Source organism: Bos mutus, chromosome 22 (genome assembly GCF_027580195.1).
Source record: "Bos mutus isolate GX-2022 chromosome 22, NWIPB_WYAK_1.1, whole genome shotgun sequence".
Lineage (NCBI taxonomy): Eukaryota > Metazoa > Chordata > Mammalia > Artiodactyla > Bovidae > Bos > Bos mutus.
The window spans coordinates 71,447,393-71,474,925 of NC_091638.1; the positions used below are offsets into that span (position 1 = coordinate 71,447,393).

General features: G+C 47.0%; 1 long non-coding RNA gene and 1 pseudogene across 1 annotated transcript; both read right to left on the reverse strand.

Annotated features, from left to right (window-relative positions):
- Positions 1-7,455: 7,455 nt before the first annotated feature.
- On the reverse strand, positions 7,456-26,568 carry LOC138984750 (uncharacterized). The gene is made up of 4 exons (XR_011462027.1): positions 26,431-26,568; positions 11,794-11,874; positions 9,725-9,799; positions 7,456-7,544 (listed from the first exon to the last, which is right to left on the reverse strand). It is a non-coding gene; the product is annotated as an uncharacterized lncRNA (long non-coding RNA).
- Positions 15,088-16,266, reverse strand: LOC102275819 (transmembrane protein 183 pseudogene; annotated as a pseudogene).
- Positions 26,569-27,533: the final 965 nt, after the last annotated feature.

Consider the following 27,533-nt stretch of genomic DNA (forward strand, 5'->3'; position numbering starts at 1 on the left):
AGTGGACAAGAATCCACCTGCCAAGGCAGAGAACATGGGTTCGATCCAGGCCAGGAAAATATCACTGCTGCAGGGCAACTAAGCCTGTGCGCCACAAGTACTGAGCATGTGCTCTAGAGCCTGTGCTCCGAGACAAGGGAAGCCACCGCGGTGAGAAGCCCAAGCACCGCAACTAGAGGGTAGCCCCTGCTCGCCGGAAAGAAGACCCAGAGCAGCTAAAAAGAAAATAATATATTTTTTAAAAAACCCAACAAGGGTGACTATCTGGTGGGGAACCGGTGTAAGAATGAATGGGTGATGCTCAGTCTAGAATTCTTGGGAATCCAGTATTCTTATTTCTCATTCTAACGTCAGATGTGATTATAATGCATTTTCACAGAGCATCCAGGTCAGGGAAGGACACTGACGTGGACCATGGGCCAGACCCCAGAGAATATGGGTATTACAAGGCCCAGAGTCTAGTCCAAGCTCTGATCCCCTCTGTCTGTGTGACCCTCCTTGACCAGGTAGGTCACTTTATTCCTCTGAGCCTGTCCCTTCTGAAAAATGGAGGTAAACCCTACCTCACAGGATTCTGAAGATACGATCAGACAAATACAGCAAAACTAACACTTGATCATCTATGATGAAATACACACAGTGTAAGGGACTTACGATTATTGCCGTTTCTACCATTTCATCTCAGTTGTTCTGGGGCTTGTGTGCTCTTGCCACTGTTTCTTTGACTGTCAGGACTGATAAGGAACGTTTCCTGAGCAATTCCTATGCACCAAACACTATGTTAAATTCTTTAAATCCATTACCCATATGAAGCCTCATAACAATCCTACAAGGACTAATAAGGACACTAAGGCTCAGAGAGGTTAAGTAGCTTGCCCAGGGTCCACAGCTTACAAGCTTAAAAGCAGAGTTGGAATATGGCTGCTTCTGTAGCCCAAGCACTTTCCACCAAATTGTCCTCCTCAGTAAGAGTAGTGTCTAAATGCTAAATGGTAAAAAACAAAAACCATTCATTCATTCATGCCACAGCTGTTGATCAAGGGCCCACTCATACCAGGCTCAACAGGAACAAGGTGGCCAAAGTCAGTGGATGGAGCAGCCCTCCTGGGAAGAAGAGCTGCTCTGGGGACCCTGGGTTCGCTGCCAAGTTTACTAAGTTCAAGTGCATTTGCTCATTCCAGAATGTCATAGTTTTTACAGCTAGGACAACCTCTTTAGGTCACCAAGATGGCTAAGGCCCAGCAAGCCTGAAGGCTTTGAACCAAGGCTGTGTGGCAAACTAGTGGAAAAAAGAAAGACTGGAAGCTCAAGTTCTGACTCAAAGATCACAGCTCCTTCATCGGTGATCTAGTTATGGACAGCAAACATGACAGATTTACATGGCAAGACCTCATCCAACATGACAAAACATACATGTGTGTTTGAACAGGAGGCTGATGGGGTTTCAGAGCTCCAGAGGGTCTCAGAGCCTGGATCCTGAAGGTTCCTCCTGCCTTGCCCTTGGCCACATCTATGTCCTCTCTTCTCACCTTGTAGAGACCCAGGGTTCATAGGCTTCAATCTGCTGGGACTTACAGGTCCTGACAGGCTAGTCTCCAGCCAACACCAGTACTCGCTTGTGCCCAAACATGGAGTAACCTAAGGAAGGGAAAGTCCTGAGAACTGAACATGCCTTTACTGGCCCCATTTTACAGTTGCAGAAATTGGAGCTCTGTGAAGTTGTAATTCACGTAACTGGGATTTGAACATTAGGTCTAATTGCAAAGTATAAGTTCTTTCCAAACTAGCAATTGATTAACCTTTTGGATGCTTGGCTTTCCCATTTGCAAAAACAGAGATTTGACAAACCTAGATAGCCTACTAAGAAGCAGCAGACAAAGGTCTGTATAGTCAAAGCTATGGTTTTTCCAGTAGTCATGTATGGATGTGAAAGTTGGATGCTTTCGAACTGTGGTGTTGGAGAAGGTTCTTGAGAGTCCCTTGGACAGCAAGGAGATCAAACCAGACAATCTTAAAAGGAAATCAACCTGACTACTCATTGGAAGGACTGATGCTGAAACTGGAATACCAATACTTTGGCCACCTGATATAAAGATTCAATTCATTGGAAAAGACCCTGATGCTGGGAAAGACTGAAGACCAAAGGGTAAGGGGGTGTCAGAGGATGACATGGTTAGACAGCATCAACGACTTCAATGGACAGGAATCTGAGCAAACTCTGGGAGATAGTGAAGGACAGAGGAGACTGGTGTGAGCAGTCCACGGGGTCACAAAAAGGCAGACACAACTTGGTGACTAAACAGCAGCAAACAAAAAACAAAGATACATACACACAGTGCTCGCTTCCGGGGGCTGCAATCAATGAATAGAAAAGCACTTTGAATTGTTACAGATGCTGATGAAATGATACTGAAGCATATCTATGTATGTGAAGTGAAGTGAAAGTCACTCACTCGTCTCTGACTCTTTGAGACCCCATGGACTTAGACCATAGAATCCTCCAGGCCAGAATACCGGAGTGGGTAGTTTTTCCCTTCTCCAGGGGATCTTCCCAACTCAGGGATCGAACCCAAGTCTCCCACCTTGCTCAGCTGGATTCTTTACCAGCTGAGTCACAAGGTATAGATAGGATGTTTACACCTCTCTATAAGTTTGGAGCCCATCTTTGCATGAAATGTTCCCTTGGTATCTCTAATTTTCTTGAAGAGATCTCTAGTCTTCCCCGTTCTGTTGTTTTCCTCTATTTCTTTGCACTGATCACTGAAGAAGGCTTTCTTATCTCTTCTTGCTATTCTTTGGAACTCTGCATTTAGATGCTTATATCCTTTCTTTTCTCCTTTGCTTTTCGCTTCTCTTCTTTTCACAGCTATTTGTAAGGCCTCCCCAGACAGCCACTTTGCTTTTTCGCATTTCTTTTCCATGGGGATGGTCTTGATCCCTGTCTCCTGTACAATGTCACGAACCCCATTCCATAGTTCATCAGTCACTCTATCTATCAGATCTAGGCCCTTACATCTATTTCTCACTTCCACTGTATAATCATAAGGGATTTGATTTAGGTCATACCTGAATGGTCTAGTGGTTTTCCCTACTTTCTTCAATTTAAGTCTGAATTTGGTAATAATGAGTTCATGATCTGAGCCACAGTCAGCTCCTGGTCTTGTTTTTGCTGACTGTATACAGCTTCTCCATCTTTGGCTGCAAAGAATATAATCAATCTGATTTCGGTGTTGACCATCTGGGGATGTCCATGTGTAGAGTCTTCTCTTGTGTTGTTGGAAGAGGGTGTTTGCTATGACCAGTGTATTTTCTTGGCAAAACTCTATTAGTCTTTGCCCTGCTTCATTCCGTATTCCAAGGCCAAATTTGCCTGTTACTCCAGGTGTTTCTTGACTTCCTACTTTTGCATTCCAGTCCCTATAATGAAAAGGATATCTTTTTTGGGTGTTAGTTCTAAAAGGTCTTGTAGGTGTTCATAGAACCGTTCAACTTCAGCTTCTTCAGCGTTACTGGTTGGGGCATAGACTTGGATTACTGTGATATTGAATGGTTTGCCTTGGCAATGAACAGAGATCATTTTGTCGTTTTTGAGATTGCATTCAAGTACTGCATTTCAGACTCTTTTGTTGACCATGATGGCTACTCCATTTCTTCTGAGGGATTCCTGCCCACAGGAGTAGATATCATGGTCTTCTGAGTTAAATTCATCCATTCCAGTCCATTTTAGTTCGCTGACTCCTAGAATGTCAACATTCACTCTTGCCATCTCTTGTTTGACCACTTCCAATTTGCCTTGATTCATGGACCCGACATTCCAGGTTCCTATGCAATATTGCTCTTTACAGCATTGGACCTTGCTTCTATCACCAGTCACATCCACAGCTGGGTATTGATTTTGCTTTGGCTCCATCTCTTCATTCTTTCTGGAGTTATTTCTCCATTGATCTCCAGTAGCATATTGGGCACCTACTGACCTGGGGAGTTCCTCTTTCAGTATCCTATCATTTTGCCTTTTCATACTGTTTATGGGATTCTCAAGGCAAGAATACTGAAGTGGTTTGCCATTCCCTTCTCCAGTGGACCACATTCTGTCAGATCTCTCCACCATGACCCGCCCATCTTGGGTTGCCCCACGGGCATGGCTTAGTTTCATTGAGTTAGACAAGGCTGTGGTCCTAGTGTGATTAATTGACTAGTTTTGAGAATGGTTTCAGTGTGTCTGCCCTCTGATGCCCTCTTGCAACACCTACGTCTTACCTGGGTTTCTCTTACCTTGGGCGTGGGATATCTCTTCATGGCTGCTCCAGCAAAGCGCAGCGGTTGCTCCTTACCTTGGACAAGGGGTATCTCCTCACCACTGCCCTTCCTGACCTTCAACGTGGGATAGCTCCTCTAGGCCCTTCTGCGCCCACGCAGCCACCGCTCGTTGGACGTGGGGTTGGTCCTCCCGGCCGCCACCCCTGGCCTCGGACGTGCGGTAGCTCCTCCTGGCAGCTGCCACTGGCATCGGTCTTGGGTAGCTCCTCCCAGCCGCCGCCCCTGACCTCGGTCTTGGGTAGCTCCTCTCAGCCGCCGCCCCTGACCTCGGACTTGGGTAGCTCTTCTTGGCCGTTCCCGCGCCGTTGCAGCCTGGCACTCTCGGCCACTGCCCCTGACCTCGGACGTGGGGTAACTCCTCTTGGCCGCCGCCCTTTGGTCATGGGGTCCTCCCGGCTTCTGCCCCTGACCTCGGACGTGGGGTAGCTCTTCTCGGAGGCACTTTAGTGCGCCGGTCGCAGCCGCCCGCGCTTCAGTGCCCCGGCTTTTCATGCAAAGATGGGCTCAATAAAGGACAGAAATGGTATGGACCTGACAGAAGCAGAGGATATCAGAAGAGGTGGCAAGAATACACAGAAGAACTGTACAAAAAAGATCTTCACAACCCAGATAATCACAATGGTGTGATCACTGACCTAGAGCCAGACATCCTGGACTGTGAAGTCAAGTGGGCCTTAGAAAGCATCACTACGAACAAAGCTAGGGAGGTGATGGAATTCCAGTTGAGCTATTTCAAATCCTGAAAGATGAGGCTGTGAAAGTGCTTTACTCAATATACCAGCAAATTTGGAAAACTCAGCAGTGGCCACAGGACTAGAAAAGGTCAGTGTTCATTCCAATCCCAAAGAAAGGCAATGCCAAAGAATGCTCAAACTACTGCACAATTGCACTCATCTCACACACTAGTCAAGTAATGCTCAAAATTCTCCAAGTTCAGGCTTCAGCAATACGTGAACCGTGAACTTCCTGATGTTCAAGCTGGTTTTAGAAAAGGCAGAGGAACCAGAGATCAAATTGCCGACATCTGCTGGATCATCAAAAAAGCAAGAGAGTTCCAGAAAAACATCTATTTCTGCTTTATTGACTATGCCAAAGCCTTTGACTGTGTGGATCACAATAAACTGTGGAAAATTCTGAAAGACATGGGAATACCAGACCACCTGATCTGCCTCTTGAGAAATCTGTATGCAGGTCAGGAAGCAACAGTTAGAACTGCACATGGAACAACAGACTGGTTCCAAATAGGAAAGGGAATACGTCAAGGCTGTATATTGTCACCCTGTTTATTTAACTTATATGCAGAGTACATCATGAGAAACGCTAGACTGGAAGAAACACAAGCTGGAATCAAGATTGCCGGGAGAAATATCAATAACCTCATATATGCAGATGACACCACCCTTATGGCAGAAAGTGAAGAGGAACTAAAAAGCCTCTTGATTGAAAGTGAAAGTGGAGAGTGAAAAAGTTGGCTTAAAGCTCAACATTCAGAAAACAAAGATCATGGCATCCGATCCTATCACTTCATGGCAAATAGATGGGGAAACGGTGGAAACAGTGTCAGACTTTATATTTTTGGGCTCCAAAATCACTACAGATGGTGACTGCAGCCATTAAATTAAAAGACGCTTACTCCTTGGAAGGAAAGTTATGACCAACCTAGACAGCATATTGAAAAGCAGAGACATTACTTTGCCAACAAAGGTCCGTCTAGTCAAGGCTATGGTTTTCTCTGTGGTCATGTATGGATGTGAGAGTTGGACTGTGAAGAAGACCGAGCACCGAAGAATTGATGCTTTTGAACTGTGGTGTTGGAGAAGACTCTTGAGAGTCCCTTGGACTGCAAGGAGATCCAACCAGTCCATTCTGAAGGAGATCAGCCCTGGGATTTCTTTGGAAGGAATGATGCTAAAGCTGAAACTCCAGTACTTTGGCCACCTCATGCGAAAAGTTGACTCATTGGAGAAGACTCTGATGCTGGGAGGGATTGGGGGCAAGAGGAGAAGGGGACGACAGAGGATGAGATGGCTGGATGGCATCACCGACTCGATGGACGTGAGTCTGAGTGAACTCCGGGAGTTGGTGATGGACAAGGAAGCCTGGCGTGCTGTGATTCATGGGATCGCAAAGAGTAGGAAAGGACTGGGCGACTGAACTGAACTGTTATAAGGTTCGAGGCAATTCAGCATCATTAATAATATAATTGGGAGATTGCTGAATCAGTACTACAATTTAGATATTTGGCTTCTAATCCAAGGGCTCCTTGCCAAAGAGGCCAGCAGAACTGGGCAGAAATGCTGCTAGTGTTCTCCAGGGCTCTCTTCCCATGACTGCTGTCAGGTTTGATAGATGGCCTCACAGTTCAGCTTCTGAGTGACTTACTCTGAGAGGCTTCAGTTCAGTTCAGTCGCTCAGTTTCCCTTCATCCTGCCCTGCAGCCCAGGGAAGCACTCTGTGTTCCCCTAGCAGGGCCATGCGTGACCTTCAGTCTTCCTGGTCCCTGCTCCTCTCCTGGACAGACTGCCACCACCCACCCCCAGCCTTGCGGGTGGGTTAGTCGCTCAGTCATGTCAGCCTCTGGCCCCAGTGCTGGGCTGGGCAGCCAGGGCCCCCTTCAAAAGTCAGTGTGGTAGAGGGGAGAGCCCTGCTCTCTGCTAGGACACATTCCTACATGGCCTTTGAGTTGCCTGCTATGTGCCCCTGGACAAGTCACTTCTTTCTTTCATTTGGCATTTCTAGGTGTGGTGGGACTTTGAAGTGTTCACCTTAGCTAAGGCAAACTCCCTTTCCTGGAATTACCCTCCCTGTGGGGTGGCCAGGAGAGACAGGTGTGCAGGACTTGAGGGTGCAGGGGAAGCACAGCCCTTTTGTGTTCTGAGGATGGAGCAGGGAGGACAGAGGCAGGGCGGCTCAGGGACACTTGTCAGTGGTGGGGCAGCCCCTGAGCCCACAGCCCCTGCACCCTGGGCTGGGAGTGTGTGCCTCTGGGGTGTGGGGCCCCAGCTGGTCCCGAGGGTCACCACAACATGGAGATCACAGGTGGTGAGAGCTCTTCCAGTCTGTCCCTCATCCTCCCCACTCTGTGTCCATCTTCCCTCCTGAACTGGCCCCGTGGAGATGCAGGGAGGACACCTTACCCAGACAGCAGAACCAGGCCACCAGTGTGGGAACTTGGACCCCAGATCAGACCCGGACTCTGGCTCTTAGCGTATTCTGTGACAGGTACCCTTCCAGACAATGGAAATAAGAAAACAAATGTCAGCCCCATTTACGGTCTGGATCCCCCATTGGTACAATGAGAGGAGAGGTTAAATGATCTTTAAGATCTCAGCTGGAGAAGGAAATGGCACCCCACTCCAGTATTCTTGTCTGGAGAATCTCATGAACAGAGGAGCCTGGCGGGCTACATGGGGGCTACATGGGGTGGCAAAGAGTCGAACACGACTGAAGCGACTGAGAATGCAAGATCCCAACTGCTCCACCAAATCTCTGATCAGAAGAGCCCCCAGTGAAGGTACTTGCAGCCACTCACTGTACATCCCATGGACTTATGGAGCCACTCCCCTGGGACAGGGCTCGGTAGATGAGAAGCACCCGGGAGTCAAGCTTTATGTTGCTAAGGTTGTGTCTGCCCAGGGCTGAAAGAAAGACCTTTGAGCTCTGTCCACTGTTAGATCAGCCAATCAACCACGTATTGATTTTTCTTTAATCCTGAGGTCAAAGACCTTCCATGCTGTGTGTGGGAGGTGGGAGGCACACATCCAACTATTGATGGTGAAGGACCAGCGTTCCAAAACTAATTTCTAATCCATCACAGATCTATGCTTTCATAAAATACAATAAAAATGAATCATTAGAGTAATGAAAGCCAAGACACCCAGTATCCAGGAGGAGAATGCTTTAGAATTAGAGAGGAGTGAGTGAAGTTAGTCAGTCGTGTCTGACTCTTTGCGACCCCATGGACTGTGGCCTACCAGGCTCCTCCATCCATGGAATTTTCAGGCAAGAGTAGTGGAGTGGGTTGCCATTTCCTTCTCCAGGGGATCTTCCCAACCCAGGGATTGAACCCAGGTCCCCTGCATTGCAGGCAGACTCTTTATCATCTGAGCCACCAGGGAAGTTCCTGAATTAGAGATAGTAGGCACAAAATTCTTCCATCAAATTGCTATAAACATCTATAAATTGTTGCTGTTCTTGTTTAGTTGCTAAGTTGTTTCTGCCTCTTTTGCAATTCCGTGGACTGTAGCCCACCAGGTACCTTCATCCATGGGATTTCCCAAGCAAGAATACTGGAGCAGTTTGCCATTTCCTCCTCAGGGGATTGTCCTGACCCAGAGATCGGACCCAAAGTCTCCTGCATTTCCTACACTGGCAGGCAGGTTCTTTACCACAGAGCCACCAGGGAAGCCCAAGCATTTCTAAATGCCAGGGCATGGACAGGCAGCAAACCAAATCATGGCTGGTGAGGCTCCGGAGAGACTCAGGGTACATGACCGGTTCCCCAGTTCTCCTGGGTAGAGGCTCTTAGGGGAGGCTCCCTGCTCGTCCGGTGCAGAACAAGGAAAGGAAGCCTTGCAGTCATCACTCTATGACCTTGCTTCCAGCAGGACCTGTCCGGTCTCTGGTTTCTTACCTGTAAGACGGAACACTGTCAGAACCATAAGGGCTGACTGTGCAGACCAGCTGAGCCTGACTGGGACTTGGCTGCGGCTGGTACTGTACTGCTGCTTTTACTGATGAGTCAGTGAAAGGGCTCTGGGGAGGCTTGAGGGCAGACACGTAACTGGGGGTGTCTTGCTCAACCTGGGCTCACTTGGTTGAACAATTTTTTTTGGCTGCATCTCGTGGCATATGGGACCCTGTTTCCCAACCAGGGATTGAACGGGTGCCCCCCACATTGCGAGCACAAAGTCTTAATCACTGGACTACCAGGGAATTCCCTGAAGGATGTTTTCATGGGATCTCTCTGGGATTTAAGGTGGCCATGCAGCCACCGGCTGGGGGATACAGAGGGATGAAAAGCGGTGAAGCATGCACCTCCTTTCCATGAGACATCAGCACCCTTTGGGGCCATCAGGTCCAGCTACTTTGGGAGCATAGGAAGGTGACCTTGGGAAGCACAAGGTCTTCTGCAACACTGGGTGGTGACCAGGCAAGTTCTTTCAAGAAGCCAAAGTGGGCAGGTCAGAGAGTCACAGGAGCTACTCTCTCTGGTCCTGTAATAAGTGAAGAGGCTTTGATTTCAGCGGGGCAGGATCACTGCCAAGGAGACCAAATTTGCCTTCTTGGGGGCTGAAAAAAAATCTTACTCTTTCTATATATAAACACAGATAGACAAGCACAGGGAACTCTGCTCAATACTCTATGGCAGTCTGGATGGGAGGGAAGTCTGTGGGAGAATGGCTACCTGTATATATTTGGTTAGGTCCCTTTCCTGTTCGCCTGAAACCATCACAACATTGTTAATCAGTTATTCTCCAACCTAAAAAAGTTAAAAGACAAAAATAAACATAGATATACAAACAATAAGTGGACAGTCATCTATGTATTAAACTTTCTAGATGGGATATGATTTGGGGATAACTGTCTAAAACGGATCCTTAGGGGCATGAGAATTAAAAAAGGTTTGCACAGACTAACCTGGAGGGTCCAAAGTCCTGCCGTCATGTATACAGATGCAGTGAGCCGTGGACTCCACTCAGATCTACTCACACCCAGGTCCCACTATTCGTAACGAGAAACCCCAGACTCCTGAGCACCCTGCAAACAGGGCCATCCCAGGAGCCTTCCCAAGCTGTTCCCATGTCCCCCACACTTGAGCAAAGCCTTTGCAAAGGCCTCATGCAAAGCTTTGATTCATCTACCAGCCACTCTGGCTCGCAGAGGCCTCGAGATTTCTTGCATTGTAAGAAGCCGCCAGCTCACCCCCAGGGCACTGCAGGAGAAGATTTAGGAGGTCTGGCGCAAGCTGGTTGTCTTTCACAAGCGAAGTCCCTGCTCTAATGCCAGCTTCCAGCAGGACGTTCCAGACGCATTAGCTGAATGGGGAACTCTTCCCTGCTCCCACGCTCTCCCCAGAATCCTGCCCCATGGAGAGCCTGTCTGTAGCTGCAGCATCTCCAGACTCCCTCTGGCTCCCCAGCAGAGCCTCCTGACCCCTCCCTGCTCCACTCAACTTCAACCACCTTAAAATACACCCCAGTCCTTTCACCCGCCTGCTTGAGACCTTTCCCATTGCACTTAGAGTTGTCCAAATGCCCCATTTCAAGCCTGCTTGCTGGTTTTGAAAAGTCAAGTTCTTTCCCCAAGTGTTCCTCCTCTCTCCCCACCCATGTCTGGCCCAAGTCATAGCTCAGTGGGATTCTCGCCCACCTCCCCTGCACACCATCACCACCCCCCCATTGCCCCTTAGCCTCGACCACCCTGTTTCCTTCATAGCAGCTGTCACACTTCGTTGACTGGGTTATTGCTTTTCTTCCCACTAGACTGGAAGCTTCCTGAGAGCATGGACCAGGTCCTTTGGCCCCCCTACTGTGTGTGTCCCCCCTCTCAGAGTGCCTGGCGTATCATAGGCTTCATTGATTATTGAGCAAGTGAACGCGTGGAACAGGCTACCACCAGGCTGTAAGAAGCAGGCTGGTGTGAACACACACTGGAAGACTGTCTCCCTCTGGGCCACCCGCCCACACTCAAGCCCAGCACTGCTATTAAGGATTCACGTGGGCAGGTGACTGAAGAAGAGGCTAAAGCAATATTCTCTGGGGGATAGGGCCTGAGTTGAAACAGGAGGGAGGAGAGCAGGACACACCCTTTGAAAGAAGGACATAACTGAGGACATGACATAAACGGATTAGAATCAAATGGGTCCAAGATGGCAGACAAGTCAACTTGGACTAGACCTTGATCCTCAGGGCACACTCACTGTAACACATCAGCAAGGTAAATGGCACACTCACAGGCACCATGACAGTTCCAAGGCTGACCATCAAAGGCTAAAAAGTGAGAGGTGACCCAGTTCCTGGAAATCTCCACCCCTCCCCTAAAATAGTTGGAATTATTCTCCCACTCTTTAGTTTATGAAAGTCTCAGTCCATTAAAATGAACATCATCATATTTCAGAGCTCTATCACCTTCTGAGATGGCCCACACTCTGTCTGTGGAATGTGTTTCTATTTAAATATATCCACTTCTTACCCACCATTTTGTCTCTCTCTGAATTCTTTCTGCAATGAGACATCAAGAACCAGAGCTTCATTAAGTCCTGAAACCAGGTGTGTGATTTCATTTGGAAGACCATGGATTTGGGCTAGATTCAAGTCCTGGCTGCATAGGTTCAAGTCTCAGTCAGCGTTTTGGCTGAGTTCAAGTCCCAATTTGAGGTACATGGTTTTAGAATGACCCTGGGAGAGATCACCCTTCTGGTCAATCACAAAGCCTATTGATAATTAACCTAAGAGATAAATTACAAATTCTTACCTCCTCCCCAGGAGACCTGGTCGATAAGCTGATAGGAAAGTGATTCCTCTTCTGTCTGTTCCAGTGAAAGTGTCCCCAGAACTGGACAGGGAAGGAAGAGGAGGCTGGGTCACCATGCTTTTTCCAGCACCAGCAATGTTATGTTAGCAACACCCACACCCTGCAATGTCCTCTTTCAAGACATTGTCCTACCTTTCACGACATTGTCACAACTTTTGCCCCATCTCCATGGACAATATCCCCCCAACCTGACTCGTGCATGCATGCTCAGTCATGTCTGACACTTTGTGACCCTGCTAAACTCCTATGTCCATGGAATTTTCCAGACAGGAATACTGGAGCAGGTTGTTGTTTCCTATTCTAGGGGAGCTTCCTGACCCAGGGATCAAACCCGAGTCTCCTGCATCTCCTGCATTGGCAGGTGGGCTCTTTACCACAGCACCACCTGGGAAGTCCCACAGCCTGATTCCGTCACGCTAATTCATTGTGCTCTTAGCAATACCAGTGGGTTTCTATTTTCAAGGAATTTTCATGTCTTTGATCTCCCTGATTCAGCCAACCTAATGCTGTGATGAGCCAAACTGATCACCTCTGCAGCACTCTGGGGAAGGAACTAGACGAACAGCCAATAGTTAGTATACACTAGAAATATGCTGAGTGCCTTCCATGTATTATTTCACAAATGAGTCACTACCTGTGAAGTAGGTTTTTTAATTTATGCTTTATAGAGGAGGAAATGTAGACTCGGAAGCAATAAACAATGTACTCCAAACCACAAAAGCACTAACTGAAAACCCATTAAGAGGTCTTCATCAGACTCTGTTGTTCAATCCTAAGGATATGTGATAAGGATCTGTATAAATTTAGACTTCCTCTAATCCATGTTCTGCTTTATTGACTATGCCAAAGCCTTTGACTGTGAGAATCACAATAAACTGTGGAAAATTCTGAAAGAGATGGGAATACCAGACCACCTGATCTGCCTCTTGAGAAATCTGTATGCAGGTCAGGAAGCAACAGTTAGAACTGGACATGGAACAACAGACTGGTTCCAAATAGGAAAAGGAGTTTGTCAAGGCTGTATATTGTCACCCTGTTTATTTAACTTATATGCAGAGTACATCATGAGAAACGCTGGACTGGAAGAAACATAAGCTGGAATCAAGATTGGCAGGAGAAATATCAATAACCTCAGATATGCAGATGACACCACCCTTATGGTAGAAAGTGAAGAGGAACTAAAAAGCCTCTTGATGAAAGTGAAAGTGGAGAGTGAAAAAGTTGGCTTAAAGCTCAACATTCAGAAAGCGAAGATCATGGCATCCGGTCCCATCGCTTCATGGGAAATAGATGGGGAAACAGTGGAAACAGTATCAGAGTTTATTTTTCTGGGCTCCAAAATCACTGCAGATGGTGATTTCTGCCATGAAATTAAAAGACGCTTACTCCTTAGAAGGAAAGTTATGACCAACCTAGATAGCATGTTCAAAAGCAGAGACATTACTTTGCCAACAAAGGACGGTCTAGTCAAGGCTGTGGTTTTCTCTGTGGTCATGTATGGATGTGAGAGTTGGACTGTGAAGAAAGCTGAGCGCCAAAGAATTGATGCTTTTGAACTGTGGTGTTGGAGAAGACTCTTGAGAGTCCCTTGGACTGCAAGGAGATCCAACCAGTCCATCCTAAAGGAGATCAGTCCTTGGTGTTCTTTGGAAAGACTGATGCTAAAGCTGAAACTCCAATACTTTGGCCACCTCATGCGAAGAGTTGATTCATTGGAAAAGACTCTGATGCTGGGAGGGATTGGGGGCAGGGGGAGAAGGGGACGACAGAGGATGAGGTGGCTGGATGGCATCACCGACTCGATGGACATGAGTCTGAGTGAACTCCGGGAGTTGGTGATGGACAGGGAGGCCTGGTGTGCTGTGATTCATGGGGTTGCAAAGAGTCGGACACAACTGAGCGACTGAACTGAACTGAATTTAAATTTAAGTAACTGATGAGACTGGGGGCTACTGTATTGGGCAGTGCAGGTCTAGACATTTAAGGGCAAGGAAGACATCAAAAGTAAATTGATTTTTCAAAAACTTGAACATAATAGATAAGCAATAAGGACCTACTATATAGCACGGGGAGCTATGCTCAATATCTCATCAGTCAGTTCAGTCGCTCAGTCGTGTCCAGCTCTTTGCGACCCCACGGACTGCAGCACGCCAGGCCTCCCTGTCCATCACTAACTCCCAGAGCTTGCTCAAACTCATGTCCATTGAGTCGGTGATGCCATCCAACCATCTCATCCTCTGTTGTCCCCTTCTCCTCCTGCCTTCAATCTTTCCCAGCATCAGGATCTTTTTCATTGAGTCAGTTCTTCACATCAGGTGGCCAAAGTATTGAATCTTCAGCTTCAGCATCTGTCCTTCCAGTGAATATTTAGGACTGATTTCCTTTAGGATTGACTGGTTTAACTAGTTTAGGATTGATCTCCTTACAATCCAAGGGACTCTCAAGAGTCTGGCCCAACACCACAGTTCAAAAGCATTAGCTCTTTGGTACTCAGCTTTCTTTATGGTCCAACTCTCATATCCATACACGATTACTGGAAAAACCATAGCTTTGACTAGATGGACTGTTGTCAGCAAAGAAATGTCTCTGCTTTTTAATACGTTGTCTAGGGTGGTCATAGCTTTTCTTCCAAGGAGCAAGCGTCTTTTAATTTCATGGCTGCAGTCACCATCTGCAGTGATTTTGGAGCCCAAGAAAATAAAATCTGTCAGTCTTTCCATTGTTCCCCCATCTATTTGCCATGAAGTGATGGGACCGGATGCCACGATCTTAGTTTTTTGAATTTTTTTTTTAAGGTTCTGAAAACCCTGTCACCTGCTTTATTTCTAGATAAGGGTAAAGGGAAACAAGGAAATATTCACTTGAATTTGAGGGACAGCTAAACTGAAAGCAATAGTAGCAACAATTTTAGGCCTCTAAGGTTACTCTGATCCATAAAGGAATGTTTACATTTCCTTGTTTGGAGATTTAAAAGTTTAATTTTCCCCTAAAGCAAGATCATCCACTTTAGCTGGGATAAAAGAACAAAGAACAACAAACTCAGTGGCACCAAATGGGGTTAACACAGAAAATAGGGCCAGGTTTCTCCTTTCAAATGCAAAAGTTTACATTAAAATACATTTATAAATATTAGTTGTTTTTCCTCGTGATTCAGTCCTTCTCCTTCTTCTATCAGGAGCCCCAAAAACCTAAACAGTATGTGCATTACTGACTAGATATACAATCCAGCTGCCCCTTCCAAACTGGAATCTGATTACAAATGGACTGGCCTAGCTCAGGGCTGCCCTCAGTGACAGGAAGCACTATCTATGCTCTCAGGGAAAACGGATACTGAGGATGCCACCAGTCAAAAAGTTGAACGTTGTGCACTGGGTCCAGGATGACTTGCACACCCTATTCCCGGCACAGTTTCTGACCACCATGGACAGGATAATCTTGGAACACCAGTCTCACTCAATGATGCTGAATGTCCGTGCTCACATTGATAGTAAACAGGGTAAATATCATTCCCATGACAATTAGAATAAAGATGAAATTGAGAGTGCTGCTCTGCAGTAGGCAGCGGTCCTGGTCTGGGTTGTTATGAACATCTTCGTACTAAATGGGAGGCTACAGTCCTCCCATACACTTGCTCTTTAATCTTGGGGACTATTTTTTGAACTTGAAGGTGAATTCCCACATTGGTTCCTGTCTGTTCCCAACAATCTTTCTGCACCAGAAAAGTAAGCATTTGGAATTCTTTAATGTGCTAGAAGTGCTTTCTGGAATGGCTGGATTCTTGGAGATTCGCGCAGCAAATGGCTTATATATATCGTACAGAGATCGGATCACACATGCCCGAAGACAGTGCAGCTTCTCTGTTGACTCAGGTCTCAGGTGCAAAGGCAGAGAGGCCTCCAGTGTGTAGTGTCTTCCGTACAACCTCGTCCAAAAGGTAGCAGTGCGAGTGACAGTCCAGGCATTCTTACAAATCAGGGAAAAATTCACAATGTTCTCAGGACGGATACAGGAGGCCAGCAGTAGCCAAATATCCATGGGATACTCTTCTCCTCCAGTCCCATCCAGGTCTTCTCTTGTGCCTCTTGCTCTTCTTTTTTCTGGAGATAGTCTCTCATGGATGCTTTCCTCCTGGGCATCAGTCTCACCACTGCAATTTATGATGTCACAGGGCTCACCAGCTCCAGAAAGAGATTCCACTCCAAGAACCTGGGAGGCTTCCTGCTGAACAGCATTGGCAACAGCTTTCTTGACCCTTCCAGACCTCATGACGGCCGGATCCGAGTTGGCATAGTTCACCACAGTCACTCTGCCTGAGCAGGCGTCTTGGGCCCAGAACTTGAGTCGCTTCCCTGTCTTGGGCATGGTGACAGTGTTGGGGCGAGACTGGGTTAGAGGTCCAGGACCCCAGGCCATGTTTCAGGCCAGAGAGCGGGATCTGTCAGCCTAGGGCCAACTCTGGCCGGTTCCGCTGCCATCCCACTCCCGAATGTTGAGTTTTAAGCCAACTTTTCCACCCTTCTCTTTCATCTTCATCAAGAGGCTCTTTAGTTCTTCTTTACTTTCTGCCATAAGGGTGGTGTCGTCTGCCTATCTGAGGTTATTGGTATTTCTCCTGGCAATCTTGATTTCAGCTTGTGCGTCATCCAGCCTGGCATTTTACATGATGTACTCTGCGTAGAAGTTAAATAAACAGAGTGATGATATACAGCTTTGATATACTCCTTTCCCAATTTGGAACCAGTACGTTGTTCCATGTCCAGTTCTAACTATTGCTTCTTGTCCGACATTCTGGTTTCACAGGAGGCAGGTATGGTGGTCTGGTATTTCCATCTCTGGAAGAACTTTCCACACTTTGCTGTGATCCACACAAAGGCTTTAGTGTAGTCAGTGAAGCAGATTTTTTTTTAACCAGCTGAGCCACAAGGGAAGCCCCGAAATAGATATTTTTCTGGAATTTTCTTGCTTTTTCTATGATCCAAAGGATGTTAGCAATTTGATCTCTGGTTCCTCTGCCTTTTCTAAATCCAGCTGGAACATCTGGAAGTTCTCAGTTCACATACTGTTGAAGCCTTGCTTAGAGAATTTTGAGCGTTGCTTTGCTAGAGTGTGAGATGAGTGACATTATGCAGTAGTTTGAACATTCTTTGGCATTGCCTTTCTTTGGGATTGGAATGAAAACTGATCTTTTCCAGTTCCCTGACCAGCGACCTTGGGAGTACCTATTTGCTTGCTCTGCCTGCAGCTTTGCATTTCAAGCCACAGGAAACAGTCCAGATCTCCATAGCTGCTTCAGCAGAATCAAGCACCACTGGCCTTGTTGAGACCATCAGCAGGCACCTCGGAAGCAGGAATTTATTTAGGTTGTGCTGGGTCTTAGTTGTGGATCAAAGGATCTTATTGAATGCAGGATATAGTTCCCCGACCAGGGTTAGACACCAGGCCTCCTGCATTGGGAGTGTGGAGTCTTACCCACTGGACCAGCGGGGAAGTCCTTCTGGAGTTTATCTTGTAAAGTGAGGAGGAAGCCTGTTGGCCTGGCTGACCCACAAGTGATTGTAAAAATCAGGTGGGAATCAGAGGAAGAGTGTTGCACAGTGTGAAGCCTGATCCAGATGGCTGGGAACACAATGCCCTCCACGCTGGCTTGTTGACAGTCACCTTCTATCCACCCCTGCCTGGCTCCTCTGCCAGTCCTCCTGGGCCTTAGCTCCTGCTGGCCCACCACCCAGAGCATTGGGCGCACTGGGGAAATAGGGAAGGGGTGGAGCAAGACCCCCAAACCTAATATGTACAACAGAGCTTGAGCTTTCTTCTAGCTCCGCTGCTTCTTTTAAAAATGCATTTATTTTATTTTTTGGTTGTGGGGGGTCTTCTTCCTGCACGTAGGCTTTCTCTAATTGGGGCAAGCAGGGACTGCTCGTCCTTGTGGTGTGTGGGCTTCTCGTTGCGGTGTGTTGCAGAGCACAGGCTCTAGGTGCACGGACTGCAGCAGTTGCCGTTTGCGGACCCTAGAGCACAGGCTCAGTATTTGTGGGGCACAGCTTAGTTGCTCCTCAGCATGTGGGATCTTCCCAGACCAGGGATGGAACCCGTGTCCCTTGCATTGCAAGGCTGATTCTTAACTCCTGGACCACCAGGGAAGCCCCAGGTCTGCTGCTTCTGTGTCTTCTCTAATTCCATTGGGGAGCCACAAGAACCAGGACATTGTGCTAGTAGATTCTGAGGTCATAGCTCACTTTTCCCTCCATGGGAGCAGCAGGAAGTGAGCTGAGCAGAGAGTCATAGATTTTTCAGATGACTCCCCAAGATGAAGAGTTCGAAAGGAAGGAACCCTGCAAGATGTGGCTTCAAGCCCTGGGTCGGGAAGATCCCTTGGAGAAGGAAATGGCAACCCACTCCAGTATTCTTGCCTGGGAAATCCCATGGACAGAGGAGTCTGGCAGGTTATAGTCCATGGGGTCTTAAAAAGTCAAACAGGACTTAGCAACAAAGCAACAACAACAGAATATGTAAAATCTTGTGCAGCCATCACCTCCATCTAATTCCAAAACATTTTCATCATCTCAAAAGGAAACCCCATACCCATCAAGCAGTCACTCCCTGGTCCCCTTCGTCTCAGTGCCTGGCAACTGCCAGCCTGCTTTCTGTCTCTGTGAATTTTCCTTTCTGGCCACTTCATATAAACAGAATCGCACAATATGTGCCCTTATGGGTCTGGCTTCTTTTACTCAGCATGATGCTATTGAGGTTCATCGGTCTGGCAGTGTGTGTCAGTGCTCCACTCCTTTATATGGCTGAACACTAGCTCATCGTGTGGATATCCTGTATCCTGTCCTCCATTCATGGACATTTGAGCTGTTTCCACCTTTTGCTGCTCTGAACATTCATGGACAAGTATTTGTTTGAATACCTGTTTTCAGTTTTGGGGTGCATATACCTAAGACTGAATTACTAGGTCACATGGGAATTCTGTGGAGAAGGCAATGGCACCCCACTCCAGTACTCTTGCCTGGAAACTCCCATGGACGGAGGAGCCTGGTAGGCTGCAGTCCATGGGGTTGCTAAAAGTCACACACAACTGAGCGGCTTCACTTTCACTTTTCACTTTCATGCATTGGAGAAGGAAATGGCAACCCACTCCAGTGTTCTTGCCTGGAGAATCCCAAGGACGGGGGAGCCTGGTGGGCTGCCGTCTATGGGGTCGCACAGAGTCAGATACGACTGAAGTGACTTAGCAGCAGCAGCAGCAGCATGGGAATTCTGGGCTTCCCTGGTGGCTCAGACAATAAAGAATCTTCCTGCAATGCACGAGACCTGGGTTTGATCCCTGGGTCAGGAAGATCACTTGGAAAAGGGAATGGCAACCCACTCCAGTATTATTGCTTGGAGGATTCCATGGACAGAGGAGCCTGGTGGGCTACAGTCCACGGGGTCAGAAAGAGTTGGACATGATTGAGCAACTAACACTGTACTATAACCCTATGGGAATTCTATGTTTAACTTTTTTTTTTCATTTTATTGAAGTATAGTTTATTTACAATGTTGTGTTAGTTTCAGGTGTATAGCAAAGTGATTCAGTTACACACACACATATTCTTTTTCAGATTCTTTTCCTTTATAAGTTATTAAATAAGAGAAGTGAAAGGCAAAGGATAAAAGGAAAGATATGTCCATCTGAATGCAGAGTTCCAAAGAATATTAAGGAGAGATAAGAAAGCCTTCCTCAGTGATCAATGCAAATAAATAGAGGAAAACAATAGGAGGGGAAAGACTAGAGATCCCTTTAAGAAAATTAGAGATACCAAGGGAACATTTCAGGCAAAGATGGGCTCAATAAAGGACAGAAATGGTATGGACCTGACAGAAGCAGAAGATATTAAGAAAAGGTAGCAAGAATACACAGAAGAACTATAAAAAAAAAAAAAAAAAAAAAGATCTTAATGACCTAGATAACCATGATGGTGTGATCACTCACCTAGAGCCAGACATCCTGGAGTGGGAAGTCAAGTGGGCCTTAGGAAGCATCACTACGAACAAAGCTAGCAGAGGTGATGGAATTCCAGCTGAGCTATTTCAAATCTTAAAAGATGATGCTGTTAAAGTGCTACACTCACTCAACATGCCAGCAAATTTGGAAAACTCAGTAGTGGCCACAGGACTGGAAAAGGTCAGTTTTCATTCCAATCCCAAAGAAAGGCAATGCCAAAGTTTAAACTACCTCACAATTGCACCCATTTCACCCACTAGCAAAGTAATGCTCAAAATTCTCCAAGCTAAGCTTCAACAATACGTGAACCAAGATCTTCCAGATGTTCCAGCTGGATTTAGAAAAGGCAGAGGAACCAGAGATCAAATTGCCAACATCAAAGGTCAACAAAGGTCACTGGGGTCCAGCAGAGCAACACAGAGGGCAGCAATATAATGCCAGAGAAACAGACAGTCTTTGACCTGAGATAACCCAGGCTTATCTTAGATCCCTTCAATGAACCCTGCAGCTGAGCCTTTGGCCCCGCCCTCAGCTGGCACAGAAAGTGCCAGCCTGGAAAGAGCACCACAGGTCCCCACTGTTTGCTTGTCTGAATGTTACCGAAGTCTACCTTGTAGCACAAAAGGGATCAGAGGAGAGGTCAGGGGTTCATTTGGTCAGAGGCTCCAGGTCCCACAGATATAGGGCCTACCTCCCTTCAGCTGTGGGGCACAGAGCCTCTGGGGAAGAATGTTCACCCTCCCCCAACCCTGTCTTGTGCTGGCCCTCAGTCAGACTTGAGTTCAGTGAGGGGGTCTCTGGCAACCACACCCGGGCACTAATTTGCTATGTGACTTCAAGAAAGCCTTTTCTTTTCGAACCTCTAGGTCCTTATCTGAGTGATCAGTTCTCCAAGATTTCTGTCATCCTCCTGGTCAACATTTCAGGGCAGTGAGCCCTGGGCCATCCGCCAGACTTGGACACCTGGGAAGTAGGTCAGCATCCCACATCCTGGGGGAGTGTGGTACCCATGCCCAGGCACTCACAACTCTGCCTTTTCCTGCGGGACCACCATGGTAGCAGAGCAGACATATTACCGATGGCCCAGAGGACCCAAACCAGGTAGATGTGGCCAGTGTTGTCTGGGCATCTGGCCTCAAGGCCTGGGCTACCACCCCAATACGCAGAGGTCTCCTCCAGAGGCTTTATGATTAGCACAGGCAGGGGGTCTATAGCCCCTGGGTCCACATGCAGGGGCAGCCGGCCAACAGACACCTTCACAACATTGTCCCATCACAATTCTATGAGAGGTTTTACTGTATCTATTTTGATCACGTGGAGAAATAGCGATGAAAAGTATGAACTAAGCAGCGTGAGATCACACAGCTAGTGTTTGGTAGCCCTACATCTAAGGCTTAGCTCTTCATCTCCTGTCAGTGCTCCTGATCTATGCTGGTGACTGACAACACCTGTACTTGCACCCCTGCCAGACGCTGCACTGAGAATCAAGAGCTTGCTTCTGGAGATGCCGATTCAAGCGCACAGGTGTCTGGGGGCCTGGGTTTAATCTCTGGTTGAGGAGCTAAGATTCCACAGCTGGCGTGGTGCAGCCAAAAAAAAAAAAAAAAAAAAGGTGGAACTTGGAGAAAAGGGGACTTCAGTGGGGTCCTGGCGCCAGCATTCCACGTTCCTGAGTACATTTCTTAACCTCTGAGGGTCTGAGTTTTCATCTACAAATAAAGATAATAATAAACACTTGTGGAATTGGTGACTGAAAGGGGACATGCTTGCCTGCACTAATTCCTAACCTCTCTGATCCCACCTGGACTCTGGGCTGCCCCAGGCCTCCTGGGCTTAGGCTGTGCTGCAGCCATCTGCTCTCTGCCTGGGAAGCGGGGTGACAATGAGGCCCCAAAGGGAGGGACTTTCCTGGCTGGGCAGCCCTCAGCCATCGCCACTGGACTGATCATCCCTTCACTCTGACCGTACACAACTGCTGAGGCCTAATACAATATTTTTTGTTTACAGAGCCAGGTTTACGCTTTCTGACGACCAAAGATTAGGTGATTCTCTAAGTCACTCTAGGTAGTACACCAGAGTGAGTCCCGTTAACCCACTGTACTCAGCAGCAAACCGTGGTTCCAGGGGGAAGTGTCACCAAGAAGCCATTGGCAGGTCTGGGGCTTATTGATTTCCACCCTTTCTGGCTGCTTTTGTTTGTGTAGAGGGGTTGTGCTTCTGCTGGGAGACTGTGTTGCCCTGGAAGCCATCAAGCCGATGACTGTAAGAAAAACGGTCTCCAAACCATTTCCAGTCTGATTCCAGTGATGCTATGGTGGGTCTGTTGCATAAAGTGCTCCCTAGGCTTCCAGTGCAGCAGAAAGAAGGTGGCATCCCAGACAGAGCCCGAGGGCTACAAGGGCTGCGGGGCGCTGAGCCGGCAAGCATCTCCCCACCTGACTCTGCGGGACTGCTGCCCCCTCCACCTCCTGGCTCTGATTTGCCGGCTCTGGTGGCACCATGAGCTGAGCGCCTCAGGAGTCCCGCTGTCACCCAGGCTGCTGATTTGTCCCTTGGCTTCCTGCTCATCAGGGCTGAGTCCCAACAACTCAAAGTCCTTCTAGAGGTCGGAAGAGACCCTGACCTGAGCCGAGCGAGCCTGTCCGCAGCTCGGATGATGTGAACTTCTTCGCCTACATTAAGTCACTCATTAAGCTGCGGGGCCAGGACCAGATAAACAGCCAGGGAGGTCAGTGAAAGGCCAACCTTGGAAACACCTGCATAGCCTTGCTCCAGGCTGTGGGAATTGAGCAAGATGACCTCTCCCCAGTCTTGGGGTTCTTAAGGTCATTCTCTGACTGTCGCCCTTTCCAGAGAGAAATGACCTTGTCAGGCACACGTGCTTCTCACCATGTCACAAATATTCTTACAGTGCCTTCTGGGGCCTCAGCATTCATGGCCAGGACAAATGCCTACAAAGCCTTCCCTTAAGAGACAAATCATGAGCCAGCAAATCGATTCCTAGATGGAATATACAAGAGACACGAGTGCAGATGCCCATGAGAAAAACACAAGAATGATCAGGGTAGCTTTACAGCTTTACTCACAGTAGCCCAAACTGGAAGCACACCGAAGGTCCAGCAACAGTGGAAAGGATGAAGAAATTGTGCTGTAATCACACAACCAGTTGCATACATGTGTGCCCGGGTGCTTCAGTCATGTCCAACTCTTTTCGACCCTAGGACTGTAGCTCACCAGGCCCTTCTGTCCATGGGATTCTCAAGGCAACAATGCTGCCATGGGTTGCCATGCCCTCTCCAGGGGATCTTCCCGACCTAGGGATTGAACCCACATCACCTGCATTGCAGGTGGATTCTTTATCGCTGAGCCACCAGGGAAGCCCACAGCAGGCTACTACTGAGCAATTAAAAAGAACGAGCTCCTGCTACTTCCAGGAACTTGAGGGGACCTCACAGGCATATGATGACTAAAAGAAGGCAGACATGAAATACTACATTCTGTGTGATTCCATCTTAGATGAAGTTCAAGAACAGGAAAAACTAATAGCCGGTGATACAGGTCAGAACAGTGATTACCTTTGGGTAGAGATAGTGCTTGGAAAGGAGCTTAAGGAAATTCCAGGGTGTTGGGAAAGCTCCTTGTCTGTGTGGTAGTTACAGAAGTGTGTATATGTATATGTGTGTATGTGTGTGAATTATTCAAGTTGTATACTTAAGATTTGTGCATTACTCATGAAAAGATGCTCTCAGAGAAGGCAATGGCACCCCACTCCAGCACTCTTGCCTGGAAAATCCCATGGACGGAGGAGCCTGGAAGGCTGCAGTCCACAGGGTCGCTGAGGGTCGGACATGACTGAGCGACTTCACTTTCACTTTTCATTTTCACGCATTGGAGAAGGAAATGGCAACCCACTCCAGTGTTCTTGCCTGGAGAATCCCAGGGACGGGGGAGCCTGGTGGGCTGCCATCTATGGGGTCGCACAAAGTCAGACACGACTGAAGCGACTTAGCAGCAGCAGCATGAAAAGATGCTCAGCATTGCTAGTTATTGTTGTTTAGTTACTAAGTTGGGTCTGAGTCTTTGCAACCCCATGCACTGCAGCCCGTGAGGCTCCCCAGTCCTTCACTATCTCCCAGAGTTTGCTCAAACTCATGTCCACTGAGTCTGTGAGGCTATCTAACCATCTCATCCTCTGCCACCCTCTTCTCCTGGCTTCAGTCTTTCCCAGCATCAGGGTCTTTTCCAGTGAGATGGCTCTTCACATCGGGTGGCCAAAGTATTGGAGCTTCAGCTTCAGCATCAGTCCTTCCAGCGAATATTCAGAGTTTATTTCCTTTTAGGATTGACTGGTTTATCTCCTTCAGGATCAAGGAACTCTCAAGAGTCTTCTCCAATACCACAGTTCAAAAACATCCAACTTTCACATCCATCATGACTATTGGAAAAACCGTACCTTTGACTATGCAGACCTTTGTCTCTGCTTTTTAATATGCTGTCTAGGTTTGTCATAGCTTTCCTTCCCAGGAGCAAGTGTCTTTTAATTTTGTGGCTGCAGTCACCATCTGCAGTGATTTTGGAGCCCCCAAAATAGAATCTGTTACTGCTTCCACTGCTTCCCATCTATTTGCCATGAAATGATTGAAGAGGATGCTATGATATTATTGACAGCTTTTTTTTATGCTGAATTTTAAGCCAACTTTTTCAGTCGTCTCTTTTACCCTCATCAAGAAACTCTAAGTTCCTCTTCACTTCCTGCCATTAGGGTGGTATCATGTGCCTGTCTTAGGTTGTTGATATTTCTCCTGGCAATCTTGATTCCAGCTTGTGATTCATCTAGCCCAGCATTTCACGTGATGTACTCTGCATATAAGGGCTTCCCTAGTGGCTCAGTCAGTAAAGAATCTGCCTGCAATGCTGGAGATGCAGGTTCGATCCCTGGTCGGGAAGATCCCCTGTAGAAGAGCATGACAACCCACTCCAGTATTCTTGCCCAGAGAATTCCATGGATAGAGAAGCCTGGTGGGCTACAGTCCATGGGGTCACAAAGGGTCAGACATGACAGAACCGACTGAGTACCCATGCATGCACCCTGCACATAAGTTAAATAAGCAGGGTGTCAATACACAGCCTTGTTGTACTCCTTTTCCAATTTTGAACCAGTCTGTTGTTCTATGGAAGTTTTTAACTATTGATTCTTGACCTGCATACAAGTTTCTCAGGAAACTGGTAAGGTGGTCTGCTATTCCCATCTCTTTAAGGATTTTCCACAGTTTGTTGTGATCCACACAGTCAAGGCTTTAGCGTAGTCAGTGCAGCCAAAGTATGTTTTCTGGAATTCCCTTGCTTTCTCCATGATCCAATGAATGTTGGTAATTTGATCTCTGGTTCTTCTACCTTTTCTAAATCCAGCTTGTACATCTGGAAGTACACGGTTCACGTCTTGCTGAGGCTAGCTTGAAGGATTTTGAACATTACCTTACTAGCTTGTGAAATTAGCACAATTGTGTAAGAGTTGGAATATTCTTTGGCATTGCCCTTCTTTAGGATTGGAATGAAAACCAACCTTTTCCAGTTCTGTGGCCATTGTTGCATTTTCCAAATGTGCCAACATATTGAGAGCAGCACTTTAACAGCATCATCTTTTACGATTTGAAATAGCTCAGCTGTTAAATGCAGTGAGGAGCCTGGCGGGCTACTGTCCATGGGGTCACAAAGAGTCAGACATGACTGAGCAACTAACACTATCTATTGCTACACTATAAATGCAGTAAATCTTATCTCACAGGAATATGAAGATACAATCAGACATATACAATAAAAACAAAAACACTTGACCATCTGTGAAGTACTATACACAATATAAGGGACTTATGATTACTTATGATTACTGCTGTTTCCACCTTTTTGTGTAAGTAGTGCTGGGCTTTGGTGCTCTTGCTGCTGTTTGTCTCTTTGGCTGTCAGGACTGATGAGGAATAGTGTGAGCATTTCCTATGTGCCAAACACGATGTTAAATCCTTTATACCCATTATCCATTTTAATCTTCAGAGTAATCCTACAAGGACTAATAAAGACATCAAGACTCAGAGAGATTAAGTAGCTTGCCCAAGGTCCCAAGTTTGTAAGCAGAGTTGGAATTTGTCTGCTTCTGTAGCCAAAGTGCTTTCCACCAAATTGCACTCCTTGACTAGGGTAGTGTCTAAATGCTAAATGGTAAAACCTAAAATCATTCAGTCATTCATTCATTTACGCAACAGCTGTTGAGTGCCCACTCATGCCATGATCAACAGGAACAAGGCAGCCAAAGTCAGCAGATGGAGCAGTCCTCCTGGAAGAGCTGCTCTGGGGACCTTGGTTTGCTGTCAAGTTTACTAAGTTCAAGTGTATGTATTGCATATGGATATATGTATACACATGTATATGTAAATGAATCACTGCTGTACAGTAGAAATTAACACATCATAAATCAACTGTACTTCAAGAAAATAAATTTAAAAAATACTTGTACATTTTACTGTATGTGTGTTATACCTCAATTTTAAAAAATAAATGGCTAAATATATTCAAAATCTGTCCTATGAGATACATACTCTGACTCTCCTTCCCACCAGTGGGAGCACCGCAGAAGTTCTTCTTCTATTTGTCAACTGGATGCTGAGTTGGCCGGTTCCATAAACGATTCTTCCGAGATTTTTCTCTGAAGCAGGTGATGCTCTGACAAAAGCTACTCTTTCTCTTGCCTTCAGTCCCTTTAGCCTCTGTCTGCCGGTATAAAGTGTCAAGGAAAAAAGAAGGGGAAGATGGGACCTGAGACATGGGAAGGCTCCATGAAAGGAAGATTTGAGCAGGGCTATGGCAGAAAAAAGTTCTGGCAGGATGTCTGCTACACTGCTAACCCTAGAACCGCAAGGAGAACATTTCACATTTCACTCCACGTATTTCTACAAAAGTGGCTTCCCAGGTGGCTCAGTGGTAAACGATCTGCCTGCCAATGCAGAGACGCAGGAGACTCGGGTTTGATCCCTGGGTCAGAAGATCCCCAGGAGGAGGAAATGGCAACCCACTCCAGTGTTCTTACCTGGGAAATCCCGTGAACAGAGGAGCCTGGAGATGGGATCACAAAGAGTAGGACACGACTGAGCAACGGAGCATGCACCCTATTTCTACAATGGCTGAAGTTTTAAAATGAACACGAATTATCTCTGCATTTAAAAGTAATAAGAGTACATAATTACACAACGTTCTCAGCTGGTCAATAATGAAGGTGCAGGTGTTTTGTCTGAGATGACCACTGCCCCCACAGCAGGCCAGGGCTGGTCATCAGGCCCTCACTCGGGTCTCACTCTTTGGAACTCGTTTTGTACAGGACCTGGCCTGGAATCACAGCTGAGTGCTCTTGGTTGCTAAGGACTTCATTTGTTTTTCTTACTCAGATTTTCTTGGGCGAAGGCCAGTGCATCTTGCAAGATACATAATATATTAATCAGCTTGGACTGCCATAACAAAATACCATAGGCAGTGTGGCTTAGACAGCAGAAATGTGTTTTCTCACAGTTCTGGAGATGAGAGGTCTGTGGTCGGGATGCTACACGGTGGGTTTCTGGTGAGAGATCTCTTCCTGGTTTGCAGACAGCGCCACCTCCTTGCTGTGTGCCTTCAAGGCATTTCCTTGGTGCGTGTGCATGGAGAGAGG